Source organism: Anser brachyrhynchus (genome assembly GCF_964034855.1).
Source record: "Anser brachyrhynchus genome assembly, chromosome: 4".
Classification (NCBI taxonomy): domain Eukaryota; kingdom Metazoa; phylum Chordata; class Aves; order Anseriformes; family Anatidae; genus Anser; species Anser brachyrhynchus.
The window spans coordinates 6854177-6873859 of record NC_137698.1 but is presented as its reverse complement, the minus strand read 5'-3'; the positions used below and the strand labels follow the sequence as shown (position 1 = coordinate 6873859).

The following is a 19683-nucleotide window of genomic DNA, read 5'->3' as shown; positions in this document are numbered from 1 at the left end:
TGTCTAGAATATTCAACGGGCAGGGTTTTTACGTTTCTTTTTATGCTAGTATGTTGAAAAGGTTGTATTTTTCCTGTCAAATTTAGCTATGCTTTCAAAAGCGCAAACACTTCTTGATAGGACAGCAGACATACTTGTAAGAAACTCCAAATTGTTTCCTTCGCCCACTCCCCATTTTAGATCATCTTTCACATGGGAACAGCTTCCCTCCTCCTCACTCACTTCCTCCTCCAAAAGATTTCTGACATCTGTTCCCCTACCTCTCTTGAAGCCACCCTCCCCTCATCATTTGCCTTTTATTTTATGGTGCCCACTTGTGCACTTCAACTCCATGCTCTTTGGGGTACGAGCTGTTATGTGCGGTGCACTCCTAACCCTTTGTAAAGCATCTTAAATGTTACAGACATTTACAGCACAATATAAATGATAATGCAGTTAGACTGGAAAGGCAATTCCCTAGTTAACACCTCCCACATGTGGTGATTAGGTACTAGGCTCATAAGCGTACAGCAAACCCAGTGAAGACACATTTCTAGAAAGAGACTGCAAAGTCCTATCTCCAGATGGACTGCAGTTGGTGAATAATTACATAGATTGTTTGGTGCTTCGCTAATCAATCATGACAGCAACAAGGAGAAAAGGCATGTCTGGGTAAAGGAAAATGTCCTTTGAATAAACCCCAAGTTATCATCTTGCGCATTTGATCTATTCATCAAACACCATCTTTTTTTTTTCTCCCCCCTTTTCTGGTCTTATGCTCAACTTAGCTGTTTAAGAATAAATCCGGAAAAAAAAAAAAGTGTTTTTAGTGTTTTGTTGTGTTTGTGTTTTTTTGTTTGTTTGTTTTTTCTAGAAAATACACAGGAGGGTAGGCTGAACAGCATCAGCATGACTGCAAAGCTGCACTGTATTTCACAGACTGCAAAAATTATAAATGGGCAGAGAATTAATCTCCAGCATTAGGTCCTGGAAACCACGAAGCCTCTCCAACTATTCCTGTCATATCAGCACAAAGCCTGCTACTTAAAATGTACCAAACGAAGACTGGGAGGGAGGATGCCAATCTCCAACTCCTTTCCTTGCAGCATGAAAACCTAGTTTGTATTAAAGAAATATAACAATGATGATCTAAACCATACCTCAGGCAATGCATATGGAGTCAGCACTACCTGAAACATATAGAAGAAGGTCCAACACTACCTTGATTCCATGTGGACTAGTTTAATTCGATCTCTCTGTGCATCAAAAGGAGTGAAACAGTATAACCAAATACATGCAAGAGAGAATGGGTGGGTGGAAAGACTGCAGCGGTCAGAAACTAGACAGGTGGTTTGGGGGTTTTATTTTTGAACAACAACAACAAAACAGGGCTAGAAGTCCAAATATCCTACAGAATCGCTTGTTCTGAGTTCAGAGATCTTTGTGGCTACTTGCACTTATGTAGAGCATTTTGGAAATTCGTATTTGCAAGTGGCACATTAGATAACCTACGTTTTCTTCTGAAATAATAAGTCTTGAAGGAAAAGAACTGGATGGCAGTAGATATAATAAAATGTAATGGGCATGATAAACTGCATGGCTGTTGTTCAAAGTTTGGACCTAAGAGCAGAGGCACAATGTGCTGTATTTCAAGCTGCCTAGTTTTTCCACCAAATAAGTGAAGCTAGTTTTCAATTACTGTAGGTATGACTCAGAAAAATACAAGTGAGCAATATAGAAAGGCTGTGAAAGCACTGAGGTAAAAAACACAGAACAACTGGATTCCAAAGATCTAAAATCACAGAATTTTTCCACATTAAGGCTAACTACTGTTTGTCTCCCAGCACTACACTAATCATGTAGCACAGAACAGAACTGAACTTAGGGATGACACTTGCCAAGAGGTGAATACTGCATGCTGCTGACATTAATACTTCCTTCCAGTATCAGCCTAGGTAATTTGGAATGAGATCTACATAAATGATGTGCAGATACTGCTGGTGGCGATGCTTTTGCTGATGTTGTAGAAGATATGCCTGGAACACAGGCTAAGCTAACGAAGTATTGACCCTTGTACAAAGGGAAGAAAATTAGGTGAAGAACAAACTTGTGTTTGCATTCTTTTCTTCATTAACTTGGACTTAAAATGTGTTGAAAAAAATCTTAAATAGAACAAGCACTAATCTCTTATTGTTCCAAAAGACCAAAGTTGCAATACATTGTTTTTTTTTTTATATATATATTCACTGATTTACAGACCACTCTATGGTCTATATTACCAAATTTCTTTCTCAGAGTCATCACTAAAGAGCAGTTTTTAAGGTAGTATTTAAAGTAAGCCACTGAGGGGCTCACAAGAAATGCAAGAGAATTCAGGATGGGTCCAAAAAAAAAAAAAAACACAATGGATTTGGCTGGAAACATTTCTGACAGACTTTTTCAGAAGCCTTCTTTAGAGACTGCAGTGCAGAGTAGAGCACAGTACTCCCCATCTTTCTGTATCATCCTAGTTGTTCCCATCTGGTACAAAGCACAGTCATTCCCTCCTTTGTACATCTCTCAGTCTCTCTTCTTTGTGTCTTAAGCAACAACAAACCTTAGTTACTCCCGCTGATTTCTTACAAAAGATCACTTTTAACTTGCAATATTTCTAGCAAGCTTTTCAATTATTCTCTATCTATAATATGCCTGAAGCCTAATTCTCGCATCTCACCATTCTTTCTGTGACCAGGCTCAGTTTGTTTCTACAAGCCAGTATGTAAAAAAAATTAAGCTTTTCACCTGTTGAACGTTTTTTACATTTGTAAATGTTTCTAGGGTTTCTCGTGCTTTTCTCTGCAAGAAGGTACAGCTGAATTCTGCCTTCACTTCCCTCACAGTATCTCTGTGGTTGGATATAATGGTTTCCAGATAACTGAATTTATCTATTGCTTCTGCAGTTGATCACTAGGTGATGTTCGCTTGCATCATATCTGCGGTAACTGAGTCAGTGTACAGGCATTTCATTCCCTCCCACATGAAGGTCCTTACTGTCGTTTTCACTCACTCCAGCATTTGCTGCCTATTATCTGTGCCTGCAGCTCTCCTTGTTATCTCAGCGCCCCATCTGACTTGTTTCCCAGGCGGGGGGAGGGCAGGGTGTCTAGGGACCTTCCATTCCTTTTTGGTTCAAAAACCCTGCCAGAGCAAATTCTCTATAACCACTTAGCAAATTCTCTATAACCACTGAAAAATTCTGGGCAGCCCACGTTACTGTTTCACACACTGTTTAATGAAATATATATATATAAAAAAAAAAAAAAAACACAATTCATGGTTGCCTGCTGCCGTTCAGAGATGCTGGGAGCCCAATACTGTGTTACCAGGATGTGTTCATTGGTGCCTTGCACTTGGCAGTTTTATCCCGTAGCCCATTTGGGCTCACTGTCTATCTCTCCATGCCAATACCACAAACCTCTTTTGGATAGACATCCCATAGATTTTTCTGCTTCTGGTCAAGAAGCGGTGGACTGCTGAATATCTGTCTTCTGAAGTTCTAAAAGCCAACAATTGATCTTTCGACTCAATATGTTCATCCTTCAGTATCGCTTGGCTCTGAGTCATCATGTCAAACCCATTTGTATAAATATCTTGGACATTCAATTTTGAACTTAAATGAAGAACGAAAGAACACGAAAGCAGCAAAGTTCAACCAACTGCCTCTTTCATTCAGTAAACCCAGATGAGTAGTCATTTCTCATTACTTCTTTTGGTGAGCTTATGCATCCGACAGTCAAACTTCCACAGTTAGGCCCCTAGTTGCAGGGGTGATAGCTTTGCCTCATTTTTAATGAATGTCTCTTCAAGCTGTTGATAGAACTCATCAACTGCATCTTTGTCATCTGCTATCGTAGGAGTGTTAATCTGTTTGATCGACATATTGACTGGATTTGCTTGAAAAAGAACTGTAATGATTTTATTGCTCGTTGGATTACATCCAAGCATATACTTTGATCTCCTCTTGGATATGACAAACACAATGCAAGCTTCTTTTAATTTTTCTGATCTTAAGCAGCACCCCAAGTAGCTGTTCATCATCCCAGAATGACACCTATTATTCCACCACAGCACTGAGGCTATATTTATCTACTTCAGATTTTTCCAATTCTTTTGTCATAACAATGAGCTTTTTTTTCCATGCATTTCTTGTTCCTACATTAATGCTTGGTCTGCAAAGGATTGGTGGTATTATCAACAGGGAGAATATTCCTGGATGCTTGATAGAGCCACAAGTACTCCGTATGACCAGAACTTCTTCTGAAATATAGTGTCTTCCATTCCATCATGTGAGAAAGATAAGAGGACAGATCTGCTGGCCATTCCTCTGCCACCTTATTTTCCTAATCCAGCACCCTCTCCACTCATCACCTACCCACTCATGTGCACCTCTGGAAGTTTTCCAGTTACCTGAGCCATGGTCAGCATTTGGAGTTTGCATATGCTACCGATCCTACCAGTAATGAACTCCTTGTCTGTCAAAAGCCAGGTGACTCGGTGACTTTGATCCACAAAAAAGCAATGAAAATGAAAAGTACAAAACAGATGAAAATATGGGTTTGGGACCTGATGGAGTGGGTCACAGCAGTTGGAGAAACTACAGAGCATTTGAAAACCAAAGGGAGAGTCTGAATTTTGAACAAGTTACTCAAAGGAACACACGTAGTAAATGTTGCTTAGCTGTAAGAAGGAGTGGGTAAGCACTGCGAAACCTCCAAAATGTGCAGATCTGCTCGAGGCACCTAAGGTTAATCTTCTTTTGCATCTCAAATTTTTAGATTTAATCTGGAAACACAGCAAATGTCAAATTATTTTAAATCAGAACCCTATTAAAGCTGGAGCTATGACTCAAGTTCATTTTTAAACTGATTCCATGCTTGTTGGAGCACGTTCCTCTTTTGAAGGTACTCCTTTGCTACAGAGCACAAAATGGCAACTTAAGGGAAAAAAAATCTTCCTATTCTTTCTTGAATGCTTACACAGTATTTCAAACGTGTTTCTCTGTGTTGAAATAAATTTTAGTTCTAAGGACAAACCTGCCACTCATGTTTCCACTAAATCAATTTTTGGGTTGCAAATCAAAGCAGAACTGGGGATACTTCTGTGTTCTCTTCATAATTTTGCACTGTGTTCCTCATTATAATAGCTTCATCTTCAGCACTTCTCTCATATTCATCTTTTTTACTCAATTTCTTCTTCATTTAGATACCTGTCCATATGACCTTGCAGAAAAACCATGGTGGACTTTCAGTCCAGTTTGTAATTTTTTTCTTCACTGTGGAAAAACAAACAAACAGACGAATGGCAGGGTCAAAAGCTGCATTTTATTGATCAATATGAGATGTCATTAGGACAGATGGTCCTCTTTGTTCTGTTTACCTGAACACATTAGATTTTCTCTCTCAAAGATTTGTGAACTCCACACTGTGATGCAGGTATTCTAGGAATATACGTATCACCAGAAAAAGACTCTGCTGACTGAGCCCACCCACTGGTGTCTCTGTCACACATCTCAGGTTCAGCAGCTGCCTAGAGGCTCTCCATGCGACCACAGACACCTTTAGATGATGACAAAACCATTACAACACGAAGTTGGACCTGGTGTCGGCACTCAAAGGAGTATTTGTTTAGTCTATGTTCATCGGGTTCTTCAGGAACCTCTCTCCAGAGCAATCCTGTACTTCAGGAAGTCCCATTTTTTTTTACACAGATTCTTTTACTTGGAAGGAGTGCACATTAGATTTGAAAAGTAAAACATTTTTACAACTAATCTTCTCTCAGAAGAATTTCATGGATTTATACAGCCACATGTTTAAACTGCTTAGAATGATATCCTGGTACTCTGGAGAAACGTTTTCAATATGTACAACATAAATCCATAATCTTTACTTATGACTTAGGAAATGTAGAGAAGAGGAACTATTTTTTCCCTTCTGTTTTTTGCATTATAGTAGGTAATTATGATCTTTTACAGACAGATACTCACCCACAGTTACAATAAATCATTATAATTTTGATACCAGAAATTAAAATTAAAAAAAAAAAAGAATTTAATTTCAAATGCACGTCATTCTTCTCAGGGTCTGCATGCTTGCACTTGCAGTATTATAAAAATCAATATTCAGTAAATAGAAATGCAAAAATATGAATGAGGATCAGTGAAAAACTCATATCAACCCCCTGGCTGGATCCTATGTTTGGGAAGTTTGAGTGTAGCTGCAGCACAGTCAAATCTTACAGAACTAAGTTTGTACAGACACATTATTATGTGCTTTGAGAAGAGTCCACTAGCAAAAAGTCAGGATAACCATTTTATTAAAAATCTAAAGTGGTGGTTTTCTTTTTGTTGTTGTTGTTGTTTGTTTGTTTTTTGTTTTTTAAGTTGGCCAGCTGGCAATTTGTCAGCAGATCACACCTTTCTCTCTGCCTATTGCTCCTGCAGCTTATAACTGGCACACTCCGTGGCAGCAGGAAGGGTGTTTGCCTTTACCATGCAGATGTACCATTCCTGATTTTGGCTGCAAAGACCCTCTGAAGGGTATGAGCAGCAGATCATGTTGGCCTGTTGACTAAAAGTCACTTTCTGCCCAGGGGAAATGCAAGCACTAGGAGTAAGCAAGGACACCAGATCTTGATCGAAGCAAGGATGATTTAGCTGTAAAGGTAGCAGCATTTGGTGCAGAAAGTGCAGTTCCCTGCTTTGCCACACAGCTCTGGTGTGACTTGGAGCAGTGATGGAATTACAGAGCTTAGGCCTAGGAAAGAGCCCATGAGGTCATAAAGTCCATCTATCTGCCCAGAGGCAGGATCAGCTGTATCTCCGCCAAGGTTTGTCTAACTGCTCTCAAAAAACTTTCAATGACCCGGGCTCTAAAACCTCTAGGCAGTCTATTTCTATGATTAATTCATCTTTATCATCAGGAAGGGTTGTGGGTTTTTCTCTTCTGCTGTCCAGTTTAAACCTCTTTTACAGTTTGAGCCTGTTACTTTTGTCATATGCACTATGGGGATGGAAATATTGCTTTTTGCATAAAGTTATTAAGCATTTGAAAAATGCAAGTGAGCCTCCACTCTCCTCAAGTGTAAGCAGTATGCAAACAGGTTAGGTGTGTAAACCCACGCTTCAGACATGACTTTGCTGGGTGGTATACTGCACATATCCCTGTGCTAAAGGGAGTGTTCAGACCCACAAAGCCATTGTTAATAACAGACATTGTACCTCTAGGAACAGGACTGTTGCAATTGCCAGCTTCCACCAACAGTCTTTCAGCAGGCTTTTCATTAACAGCTCCAGCTAGAACACAATGTTTTTGCATGCAAAAGTCAGCCAGCTCAGCTGGTTACCACTGATATGCAACAGGGACGCATGGCCACATGCCAAAAGGACCATTTAAATGGGAGATTATTGCTGTAAGATTTACCTAAGCAACAAAATTGCAGGAAAAAAAAATCATATCCAGAGATTCCTAAATATTGGTTTGTGGAAGCCCTTCAGCAAATCTGCATGCTGAAGTATTTTAAGAAGCACGAAGAGCTTGTGGGGGTAGCAAGTCCAGAACAAGGCTTCTCTATATTCAAGTGGGCTGGAGAGTAAGAAAACTGAAACATGCCTACTGCTTTCTAAATACTGACAAAAAAGATTTATTCTAATGGATTTACCAACGAACAATCTCAGAGCTTTTACCCAGAATTCTCCTAGCACCCAGTTTCCAAATTTCAAAGAGATCCCCACAGAAGGGATAAGAATTGCCACGTGCAACACACACTTGTGCACATAAAACACACCCTATGTCAGGAGGATACTAAGTGTTAACAGGCCCAATGTAACGCACGAATAGAGGCACTGATAACCTGAAGGCTGCCTGTTAAGTCGGTGGAGTTGCGCTCCTCCATGCTTGCTGTGAGTAAGGATCCTTCCCCTCTCGATCTCCCAGGACAGCCAAGTGTTTGTTGAAGAAGTTAATTCTGAATAATAAAAAATGTATGCTATTAGAAGTGATGGGAGGAGCACAAGAGGGAAATGATTCATTACCACAACTGAAGCGGAAGAATAACCCATTCATAATATGCAAGGTCATCTGTTGTTCTATGTCATTGTGCTAATGAATCACTGCCTGTTTATACACGGGGAGTAGCACCTTACCAGCACAGAGAGGAAACAGAGACTATTTGCAGCGGGGATTATGCCAGTAATTTTAGTGAAACCTTCTAATTCCAAAACACCTGGCAGAAGAAAGGGCTGTATTCATACCTAAACCTGGAGAGACTTCCCCACTTCTCTGGCCTGTGTGAGACTTGAACATATTTTTCTTGGTGCCAGATCTGTGGCCATCTGATCTGAAGCAGAATCTGACAGCACAGACACTGATATATTGCAAACCGCCAAAAGCACGAACAAGGGAGCACAATGTTTGTGCTCCTTCTGTAGCTGGACTGTTCATTAGTGGTTTAGAGGAGAAGAGAAACGGAAAGGCTCTGCTCAGTGACAAGGAATAACTTCACCAGCAATGCGACTAATTTATGCTTTAATTTTCCATCTAAAGGTCTTAAGAAATAAGTTACCTCAGCTATGAGCCATCTATTCCAATAACTCTTAATTTGGGCATTTGGGCATTTTTAGTATATTAAAATATTGTCATAAGAATCTGAACAGAGAAAGTCACTTAGCTTAAATTCCTGAGAGGCTCCCTCTTGGTTTGACTACGCTATTTCAAGGGGCTGCTCTGAAGAGGATTGTTTTAAGTTGTTTTGTAGATAAGAAAATCTAAAGGGCATACGAAACCCTACAATTTGACAAGTGCTGAATTCCTGTTAAAGCCTAGGTGACCAAGGAAAAATCAATAAAGTTTAGGAATATTTTTCTGATAAGAACTATTTCTCTTCATCAACATTTCTCAAGTTTTATTTGTGCCTCCCCCTGCCGTTGATTCACATGATTTAAGAATTGCTCTGGGCCAAGTTGCAAGGTTGGAATGCCATTTTCTGAGCTGAGCACATTCTTGAGCATCACTGTGGGATCAGGATGCAACCTGACTTGGATGAGCTGGTTGCAATATTGAATCATAACCATCAAAGGCCAGATTTCGTCACCCTTCCTCAACTCGGCACTCTTGCATAAGTACCCAGTGGGGTTGGGACTACATGCATAAGTATGGCAGGACTTCAACTTTTGCTTCAGGAACCCATTTGCAATCGTTGCGAATGTATTTGGGAACCCCTTGCCTAAAATGATACAATGGCATCCTTTACGGTCTTGACATTTTGGACATTCTCAGTTTCTTGGAGCATTTAAAGACAACAACAACAACAAATGTATGATTTAAAAACATTCTTTTGAGATTTGGAATGAAAAGCCTTCTTTACTAATGTGATAGAACAACCCCATCGCCATATGTAAGTTACAGGAACTCCAGATGTTGGAAAGATTAATAATTACTCATTTAAAGCAGACCTGCAATCGATGGCATTGCAAAATGCCTTTTCTTCCCACTCTGTTTCAGGTGCCCACTACATGGATGCTTATCCTAAACTTCTGTAAGACAGAACTGGCAATAATAGGAGGCTGGAATCTATCAGAGACTTTCATGTACGTCCTCTAATGACTGTTTAAATACCATGAGATGGATGAGGAGTATGTATGCAGTATTTTTAACAATTGTTCTGAAACCTGCGTGGGGTCATTTACATGCCTCATGCAGCACATAGCTGTGCTGCATGTGTTTCACTTCCTCACATGCAGAAATAATGTGAGGTTCAACTGTTCATTCCTTCAGACCTCTACTGGTTTTCAGAGACAGAAAAAGGCCAGGAAACAACAACTGTACAGATTCTCACAGCCTTGTGAAAACCAGGTAACACAGGTGGTACTGAAATACCTCAGCTTTCAATGCCAGATCTATGAGCAAAGGGCAAATACATGTACTGAAAGGAACAGGGTAGAGATGGCAGAGATGGATACTTCACTTGGTTCTCTACAGAACCATGTATTTCTGAAAAAGCCTGGCACTGTCCATCTGTCTGTACCTGAACAATGTACGGTATCCCTTCAGACCTGCTAGTTATACAAGAGAGCAAGCTTATGTTCCTGCCCAGCTTTCCCCTGTGAGCTGTCAGCCCTAGATTTGCTTCATTATTCCTTCCTATAAATCTCTGAGAAATGAGAAGAGAGAGAACTCCGAGGCTACTGGTGATCAAGTCAAGCATCCCATTATAGGAGAAAGCATGGAAGATACTGTACCCAATTAAAGATACGAAACATCCATACAACAAAAAATAATGGCATCCAGAATTGATACCCAGCACAAGTTTTAGACATATCGGTACATCCATAAAACTACAGTTCTTGTTATGAAGAAAAAGAAAAAAAAAAAAGATATGGTTTAGGGAATGGTAGGAACAGAGATAATGAGGAAGCTGGAACAGATGAAAAACATTTTAATGTTAACTTCCTGGGCAAAACTGAACAGAATTTATAATAGTTCCACAGTAGGCAAATGGTCAAATTATTACTATTAGACCCTTTCTCTTGTTGTAAATTTATCCAAAGAGAATAACATCCTTGTTTACTTTTTTTCCCTAAAATTTTAGGGGAAGTTACTTGGTATGCACTTTACAAACAAATAAAAGACTTGTAGCTGTGTTTGTTGCCTAAGGAATTAATGGTTAAATATATTAACTACTTCGTATTTTTATAAACTTTCTTATAGAGTTTCACCTAATTTTAAACAACTGCTTTACTTTTTTATAGCTGTGGACTAATAAGTTTTACAAATAGCTTAAAGAAGATTGCACTCCTTTTTTTTATTTGCTTGTTTCTCTGTTAGACTGTCTATCCTATAAGACTGCAAAAATCAATTCAGAGTGTGAAGGAAGAAACCCACTATCTTTATCTTCTGATTGATGGAGAGAAGGGGAAGGAAATAGAAAAGACAGCATAACACAAGTGACCTTACCTGGATAAAAAACATTTGAGTTATTGATAAAGATTTGGAACAACTTGGCTAACTCTTGTAACTGTTGTTGCACCTTAACTTTTCAGATTAACTAGCTGTTATACTGCATATGCTGTACACACTAAAACAGTTCATCAAGTCAGCCCAACAAGTTAATCAAAAAAGACAAAGAAGAATGAGAATGAGTTGGGGATGCATCTTCCCACAACTCTCTGAGGCATCCCATAAACTGGTGGAGAAGGCTATGTTTCTTTGGGGGAACAACAATTCCATAATCTTCCTGTCAGGCCAATGAGCAAGTTACCAAATTAGGTCTATGGTAATGAACTAAGCAGTGCTTAGTATGAGTATGTTACCAAGCTTGGCACTCTCTCGTCTCTATGTTTGAGTTACTAAAACTGCCCCTGGCATGGATTTGGCCTGCACCAGCTTCCATTGTCCTAAGCACATCCAGGGATGTTTAAGGTGCTAACACAGCCCCAGAGCCATTTCCAGTGAGAATTTAGATGGAATGCCAAATACAAATATGGCCTGTACTGGGCATATACACCAGCATCCCCTTGATGGTCATCTTCAAACTACAGGCACATGCAGCTAGCAAACCATGTACCAGCACAAACACAAAATGACCCGTCCTGTATCCCATCCATATATCAAGCCACAGATAGCTAAGCAGTAATTACAGACATTAATTTATCTTGGCCATTCTTGCAGAACTCCATGGGTGTATGTAATATCCATTTCCATAAAGATGTTCCACTTTTCCTTGACGTGTGTGATGCGAGACAGTTATAAGGATATGTGTGCAAGTTTTATAAAGGACTAACAGTTCACTGAACAAAAATCTACCATTAAGTGTCCTAGAGTAACACACATCTGAAAGTCACTGAACTGCAAGATAATAATGCTTACTAGGCCAGCGAAGCATAAACACATGCAGTGTTAAAATTAGTTTCTTTTAAATGGGACAAATAAATATGCAATTCTTATAAAGAACTCGCCTACTGATTTGCAGAAAAAGATCTGTTCAAATGTAACTTGATTGAAAGGGGTTATCTTGAATTTCAGTGTATTACAGAGAAATTCTATTAAAGAGTTGAATTCCTCATTTTTTCCCTCACTAGGGATGTTAATCAGTTCCTTCATGTGATATCAGTTGCATTTAACCTGAAACGAGATGGATTCAGTCATGCATACATGACTAACTCTGTTAAAACATCAACAACAGAACAGAAAACCTACCATCTAGATTATAACTGGACTACACAACTAACAAGGGCTAGTCTTATAGATTCAGAGCCACAAAAGGTCAGTAATTGTGCTAAGGCTGTAACGAACAAAAACCAGTAAATACAAAGAATGACACTCTCAATGTATGCATAATCAAAAGGGAAAGAATATAATAGCTACACCCTTCATAGAATTACACTTTAGCCTGCACTGCAAAGGTTTTCAGAGACACAGCTGTCTGTTCTATGCAAATCAAGTGGCATTTAAACAACTTTATATAATCAGAGCCCTGAACATTTCACAAATTAACAGACATTAATTTTACCAAGTAGTTTACTCCTTACTACAGAGTTATACTTTGGAATTAGACCTGTCTTAAAAAAGGCTTTGACACAAGGGAGAATAAGAAGGGGTTATCTGTACACCAACGTAATAGAGATTCCGAGGACAACTCTGATTTCTCTGACTTACAGACGTGAGTTTATAGCTCTGAGGACTACAGCAAAGTCAGTCCCACCATTCCTTTCCACCCTGCTGTCTTCTTGATTGAACAGAGCAGAAAATGTTTTCCAAAGGAAGCAGAGCAGAGCACATTTCTCAGAGAGGTCCAGTATTTCCCATCTACTTCTGACTTATATGCACTAACTGGAAAGAGGTTCAGAAATTAGCATCTGCAGAGTGTGAAACTATCTTTCAGAAGAAAGACCTTGCCACTCCTCATTCTAACAAATAGTCAGGGAGTGGAAAGGCCATTAGCACTTCCAAAGAGCCAGTTTTTCCAGGAAGCTCTGGAAATACAATTTGTTAATGCTAACTCTAAAAATAAATAAATAAATAAACAAACGAACAAACAAACAAACATATTCGGGAGCGGGAGAACACTGGAAAAACATATTACACAAAATAAGTAACAATTCTGTGTTCATTGATTCAGATGATCTAGTCAAGCTTCCCAATCACTAGGGTGAGATTTAAGGATCTGTATAAAGATACCTTTTACATTAGATGCTGTAGGATATCCATTCCCCCTAGCCTCTAGCTGTCATTCTAGAAAGGCACAGAGCCCTTGTAGGGATTGCAACATAATGGTCACCTACCCAGATGTATAAAATGGCAGTGGCTGCCTTGGTCTGAGCATCTGCACGTACAGGGGTTAAACTTGGAGGTATTTGAAGTGTTTTCCTGTGGTGGTGAACTGGATTTGTTAGAATCAGATCAAATTAGGTGTACCACCCAGGGACTCTTCCCTTTTTCAGTGATGAATAGGTGGCTGAACCAGAACATTTTCCACAAGAGTTCTTCCTTTTCCTGTGTCTTCAGTACAGCTCATGGTCACGAGAAGGTTGTTACAGAGGCCAAGCATTTGCCCTGGAGGCAGTACAGAAGGCTATCACGTCCTTTGCAGAAACCACTGCAATACACACACATCCCTGTTTCACTCCATCGGTTAGTTTTGTGCTTCCTTATGTCATGGCTAGAGGAAGCTTGGGGCAGCGTGGGTACAGACAATTTAAATAAATAGGATCAATAGTGAGATTTTAGATTTCATTGTCTGCCGCTATGCTGGAAACCAGAACCCCAGATCAGCAGGCCTGGCAATCTGCTTGGTGATAAATAATCAATCTTCTGCCTGTCACATGCATTACTGAGGTTTGATAGTTTTACTGGTATGATAGTACAGTCATATGACTAGAAAACAGTGCTCTCGCCTAGGAATTAAAGACGCATTGATCAGACTGTGTTTGGAAGAACTACCTTAACAGACTGAAGATGTTTTTATTTGCTGTTACCAATAGGTCCTTACCAACTCTGTGCATCCAAGGTCACAACCTCTGAAAAAGCAGCTCCTCACCTGACTAGTCGAGCAGCATGACATACCTGCAATCTGTTTACAGTAGCCTGCCCTTAGTCAATTTACAATGACAGAGCGTGTAGTTTCTTTCATTCTCATTTAACACTTTAATCTAGAAATACATCCGGTCTGTAAAGTCAGACAATTCTGCCTGGGCTGCTAACTCAGTAGCCTAGATCAATACACTAACAGCGTGGAAATCTCTCTATTATTTCAATAATCCTCAATTCTCTCTCTCTCTCTCTCTGGCTTAGCAGATATTCAGTGTTTCAGTGAACAGTCACATTTGCCCCAAATACTTAACTCAGAATGTAAATGCTCTAGGGTTTCTATCTCCTAGATTGTATCACAGTGCTACTGTTAGAGAGCTTCCCCTAACTAAAGCAAACCACTAAGGCTGACTCACAGTGCTACAGAAGAAAACACTTCATCAGGGCTTGCATTTCCCTCACCTTGAACCCTGACCGTGGCGCTCGGTGGACTGGGCCCTTTGGAGCATCCAGGGCTGTGCTCTCTGAGGCCTGAAGGAGATGGACAATCTGTCCTTCCCGGCTCATGCTCTTTGGTTCAGGCAGTCGGCTTGCACAACCTGAGCTGAGCTGGAATCAGTGCTTCCAACAGGACTTTTGGGTTTGCCTCCTGAATTCACACAGCTGCTCGCACCAACGGGACGCCCGCTGGAGAGCACTAGGAAGGTTTCCTACCAGTGAGATCATTTGGTTGCATACAGTGAAATACACAAGCATGGGAACAAGCCAAAACCTTTTATGGAGGCACAGTTGCTGGGGAAACCATCTTTTCGCTGTATTCAGTTCTTCAATACCCCTTTAGCTCCAGTAAAATAAACAAATAAGCCATGGTCGATTTGCCGAGGAGTGTGCACAGTGTTGATGCCAGCTTTTTATCTTTATCCGCTGAGGAAACCGCCTTTCCTTCAAAGGTTGTACATGCTGATACGTCTATTTTCTACCTGTCATCACATCCCCATGCTTACCTTTGACCACAGACATACAACAAACATATACAGCCCAACACCACTCAGGACAGGTAAGCTGTGGGGTTTTCTAAGCCATGCCAACAGAACAGGCCTGGGTGAAGTGAGGGAGGGAGCAGGAGGACAAGCAGGAGGAAGAAAGGGAAATGGCTTCCCTAGGAAACCTTTTGCAGCCTGACTGCCACTAGCTTGTAGGTCTGCTTTTTACTCTTGGTCTCAGCATCTCTGGAGACGCTCTCATTTAAGAAACACTACCCTTTCCTCTAGCCTCAGCCAGCCTCGATTGCTTTAAATTGCAGAGATTGAAATAAGTCACATTCAAGCCTGCAAGAAACGCTCACATTTTTGACAATTCTTAAGAGGTCCCCATGCTTACGTCTGTAAGGCTGTTTGGCCTGGCTGAATCCTTGGCAAGATCATGGCTCTGCTTTGCATCTCCTTGCTTCATGAGCTTAATTGTAGCTTTGGACAAGTCTAAATTTTATCTGCACATTATAATAGAATTGGAATATTTATCTGAAATGATCTCTCACTCTTTAATATTGCATAAGCAATACTATGTTTATTTACAACTGTTATTAGCTTCTTGAAAGCCCCAGAACATAAAAAAAAAAAATATCTTCCTAATATTACAGATTTTGAGTAACCTCTGTCAGCAAACATCCTGACCTCAGAGTAGGATGTATCTATAAAGCCATAGGAGTGAACAAGGCCTTTTATAAACTTGCTTAAGAATTCCTGTCCTTGTTTTGCAAACTGCAATCACTGCTCACCTTAAATGCACGTGAATTTCTCCTTTACGTTTAACAACAATACTTTGTAACTGTAAGCAGTTGAGGTTATTGTTTCGTGTCCTCCCCTGATCTGATCTTTTGGAAATCACTTTGGGGAAAGAAAACAAACAAACAAAAAAAAAAAAAAACACCAAAACATCTTCAGCCCATCAAGAACAAAAGGTGAGCAAGCTGAAATAATTTGATTTACAGTAATAACAGAGTGCAGCTACCTGCTACTTGTTTTAACTACAAATCATTATACAGAACAACCATTAGTTATGCAACTTGATATGAAACCCATTTTTCTTTACCTATAAAACAGACATAAATGACCAAAATGTACGATGAGTTTGTTAATTAAAACAGTGGCAGAATTCCAGTAGGACTACTTTACGAAGTTTATTATAATAAAAGTTGTTCTGCAGCCTAATAATGAGTGGTAAATTACAACATCATTTTACCAGTTTGCAGAAAGAATGCTTTTTAATTTTTCCTTTTTAATAACCGAATATGAAAAAGTTCTCCCCAGTTCAATTTAGTCTTCATTTCTTTCCTCTCTTTTTGTGAACCATTAACCAAGATAGTTAAAACTACATATAAGGAACTGTTCCTCTCTGTTTCTTTACAGGATGAAACCGTGCACTGCATGCTAATCTATCTAAAATGATACAAGAGTGTGCGGTAGGATCCTGCAGTGCATGGGCGAGTAGAAAGACAAACCCCCCTGGGCTGCTTCTATACATTTTGTGTGTGCTGCTGTGAAGGCTCAGTGCCTGCAGCCAGCCAGGATCTGCCCAAGTGCACAAAAAGCAAAGGACATTTACCTTGTTTGGAACTAATTAATATCGCTAATCTCTTGTGCCAAAGAAAGTTGGAAGATATGGGAACCTAGGCCTAGCTAGGCTGCAGTTTTAATTACCTTCCCAAACCTGGAAATACAACCACTAAATCTGACCAAAGAACTATCCTGAGTGAATAACCATAATGAATGGGATTATTCTTTCATCACCTGCACCCTTCATAATGTTTCTGCCTACCCCAGAGGCTGCTCTTTGTACAAGTGCTTGGGAAATGGTAGGAACACCTCCATGCCATCCAGCAGGGTGCAAACTCCCACTCTGTATCCTTAAAGCCAGGGGAGGTCCTGTCCCATACTCTATCTAACAGGGGAAAGGCATCTCTCTGCAGCCCTCTGCACCATGCACCTTCCAGCTTGCAGCGTTACCTCCTCAATGTAGCTTGAACCAAAACTCTTCACTAGAGCCTGGGTTACAGAGTGTAAAAAAAAAAAAAAACAACAAAAAAAAACACTCAAGCCCTCCAAAAACTTGAGCCAACACAAGTATTTCATTCTCTGCTCTAAAACATTTCCAGCACAAGCCCAAGGAGAAGTCTCCATAGCTAATCCTGCCCCAGCCAAACAAGAGAAGAGGTAAGAAAAGCCTGCCATTGGGAAACAACACTGAGACACCGAGGCTTACTGACCCTTTCCCACCTGCAGCAGGCAGCAGCAGTTCTCCCCCTTACTGCTTCCAGATTCATGAGGGGGTTGGGCACACCCAGGAAGGCATCCTTTCCACAGAAACGCTTCTTTTTCTTGCTAGCTCATGCTCTTGCATATTCTGCAAGCAGTCTCACAAATTTATACATCAGCCTGAGGTGTTGTCAGATCTTTGGGTTTATTTCTTCATAAGAAAACTATTCTATACCACTTCAGAAACCCTGTTTTGTCCTTACCTCCTCATTCCTCTGGAGGAAAGTCTGCTCCCTGTGGGATTATTCCTTTTATGCAACTTATTTGGCCTCCAAAGCGTGCATATTCCATATGGTACACCTTGCAGGCTAAGACACCTTTAGTACTTTGCCTAAAAGCCACATAAAAGCACCATTTCACCTTGTTTTCCTCCTAATCCAAGGCTCCTCTAAGGGTTTTCTTAATCCTTTTAAATACTCTTGCTAAATTACTTGTGCTAATCAAGTGATCTAATTGCTGACAGAGAACGAAGTGGTCTCCAGGCTGGCTTACCGATGCTGATCTTGCACATATACTACAACTTCTAACTGGGAGCCAAGATGTCTGCTGACAGGTGGTAACACTCCTTGCGGGATCTGCTCTCCTGAGACCTCCTGAGTCGTTTTCTCGGCTTATTCATTTATTCCCTAAAGAGAGAAACTGGATCCTTCATAACTTTTGCATGTTAAGCCTGGCTCACGCGTTCTCTGTGGCTTTGGCCAGGAACCATGTGGTTGGAGGATTTATATCAAGTGAAAAGGTTGTGATTGTAGTAAGAAATCCACATGATCCATGAGCTGTGATTTACGGGTCCCTGCAACAACCTAAAAATATGTTGAATGGTGTCCTGGTTCCAGTTAGGACAGAGTTAAGTAGCTCATAGTAGCTGGTAGGGTGCTATGTTTTGGATTAGGATGAGAAGAGCGCTGATAACATGCTGATGTTTTAATTGTTGCAGAGCAGTGTTTACACCAGGCCAAGGACTTTTCGGCTTCTTGCTCTGTCCTGCCAGCGAGCAGGCTGGGGGTGCAGCAGGAGCTGGGAGGGGACAGACCCAGGACAGCTGACCCAAACTGGCCAAAGGGGTATTCCATACCATCTGGCATCATGCTAAACAATATATAGGGGTGGCTGGCCGGGGTGGGGGGGCCGGCTGCTCGGGAAGAGGCTGGGCATCGGTCAGCGGGTGGTGAGCAATTGCATTGTGCATCACTTGTTTTCTTACACATTATTATTGTTAATACTATTACCATTATCACTATTATTATTATTATTGTTATTATTATTTTCCTGTCTTAATAAACTGTCTTTATCTCAACTCACTGGCTTCACTTTCCCGTTTCTCTCCCCCATCCCAGAGAGAGAGGGGGGAGGGTGAGCGAACGGCTGTGTGGTGTTTAGCTGCCAGCCGGGTTAAACCACAACAGTCTTTTTGGCGCCCAACGTGGGGCCCGAAGGGTTGAGATATCGACAAATCTGACCAGAGTGTGTTAAACTAAAATTGGTATAAGTATTGGACCTGCTTAATAGTTGCTAGTCACGATGTTGATTGCCTTAATCTCCAGTCTGCTGTACCTGTATTCCAAATTGAGTTTTATGGTGCGTTACTTTCTGTATGTGCTCCCTGTTGCACTGTTTATCCTTTCCGGGCCCTGGTTTAAGATTGTTATGGTACTGTGCGGTGTAACAATGGCTTATGAAATGATGAGATATCTGGTCACGACTTTAACCTGGTATTTGTACTCAGCACTGACGTCGACTCTATACTTTGGAACCCATATCTCGGAAACTATTAGCAATTACACCTATTGCCTGTTTTCGTTAGGGAGCCAATCTGTGAAGGGGACAGGGGAAGACATGTTTCCCTACCTGTTCACTCTCCCTTTCTCCTTCACCACCCTCTTATCCCCCGAGCTAGTTACGGTGGTTCTCCAAGATGTTGAATATCCTTGGGATACTCAGACCAGCCTGCTCTTGTTGTTATGTCTCCTGAATGCGCTTCAGATTTTGTGGAGGGTTAAACAACTACTTAGGAATCTCATCCGGAGATCTGTCTTGAGGCGGGATAGTTGCGAGTGGCAGGGAGTGTGGGAGGATATGGGCAGGTTTCTAGAGCAGTGGTCACCTCCAGTGTTTTGGACATTCACCCCTGAACAACTGCAAAATCCTAAAAAGCTGGCAGAATGCTTGAAAAAAAGGTGTCATGACTCTGGCAGTTCCAAAGTGACACAAATCACTGTAGCGTGCTGGGGTCTGGCTTGTGCCTATCGAGCTGCAATTGATGTTATTAGCAACCTAGCTCCAGCTCCTGCAGCCGCTCCAGTTCCAGCTCCTGCAGCTACTCCAGCTGC

At 40.8% G+C, this 19683-nt stretch overlaps 1 protein-coding gene across 4 annotated transcripts in view; it reads right to left on the bottom strand.

Annotated features, from left to right (window-relative positions):
• PPP3CA (protein phosphatase 3 catalytic subunit alpha) overlaps window positions 1-19683 on the bottom strand; it is a 287540-nt gene that overhangs the window by 241778 nt on the left and 26079 nt on the right. The gene's annotated exons all lie outside the window — the stretch shown is intronic.